This window comes from Melospiza melodia, chromosome 17, assembly GCF_035770615.1.
Source record: "Melospiza melodia melodia isolate bMelMel2 chromosome 17, bMelMel2.pri, whole genome shotgun sequence".
Classification (NCBI taxonomy): domain Eukaryota; kingdom Metazoa; phylum Chordata; class Aves; order Passeriformes; family Passerellidae; genus Melospiza; species Melospiza melodia.
The window spans coordinates 9,793,956-9,794,938 of NC_086210.1; the positions used below are offsets into that span (position 1 = coordinate 9,793,956).

Here is a 983-nt window from a genome sequence, read left to right on the forward strand (position 1 = left end):
AGGAGGAGGGCAGGTGAAGGGAGGAGGGGGTCGGAACATCTGTCCCCAGCGCTCTCGCCTCATGCGCACGCGCAATGGCACAGTACCCCTGCAGTACCCACCTGCAGACAGCTGCCCGCGCGGGGGGGAGGCTGGGGGCGAGGCCTGCGCCTCATCTCCCTCTTGCCCTCTCCCTTCTCTCGGCCCATGGCGGTGCTTTCAACACTGTCTCTTACTCTCCTCAGCTGCCACCACCACCGTACCGCGGTACGGGCCCTGCAAGGACAAACTCTGCCCCAGTGGCTCACTCCAGGAGTGGGGAACTACGGAGCAGTCCCTGAGTCTGCATATAGGGGGATGAAAGCCCTGCGCGGCAACAGTGACGATGACGGCCATGACGATTATGACGCCTGCTGGGTCACAGCGAAAACATTGAGGCTGCCGAGGGAAACGCATCCCTTGCCAAACCCCTGACCGCCTTCCCTCCGGGCACCAGTGAGCCGCCATCACCACCGCCGCTGACCACAGTCAACTGGCCTGTGAGGCAACCCCAGCCGCACCACCGTGGTGGCCGCTGGATGGCGACTGATCGTCAAGCAACGCTCAGACGGGCGTAGCCCTGGGAGGAACATGGGGCCACAAGTGTGTTCAAATTGTGGATGACCAATGTGTCCTGCAATTCACATTAATTCTTGCAGATAGCTGCATTCTTCATTAACGTACGAGCCGAGTGATCCACCACTAAGGGTTGTCTGGCTTTGGCACCAATCCTGCACCCGTGGAGGGGCTGGGACCGCTCACATGGGGTGCCCCTTTCTCTTGTGCTGAGGATGTGTGGGCGTGTGCCTGGCTTTGACCGTCCTTACTTGATAGTCAGGAGTGCAGACATAGGAGATCCAGCCACACTGAACTGGAATTCTTCCTCAAACCTCCACACTATGGTGGCACTGAAGGAGATCTGAGCAGTCTGGGTCACACCTGGTGCAATGATGCCATCCTCAGGT

At 59.7% G+C, this 983-nt stretch overlaps 1 non-coding gene across 1 annotated transcript; it reads right to left on the reverse strand.

Annotated features, from left to right (window-relative positions):
* Nucleotides 1–576: 576 nt before the first annotated feature.
* On the reverse strand, nt 577–729 carry LOC134426061 (5.8S ribosomal RNA). Its single transcript, XR_010029858.1, has one exon. It is a non-coding gene; the product is annotated as a 5.8S ribosomal RNA (ribosomal RNA).
* Between the last annotated feature and the right edge of the window lie 254 nt (nt 730–983).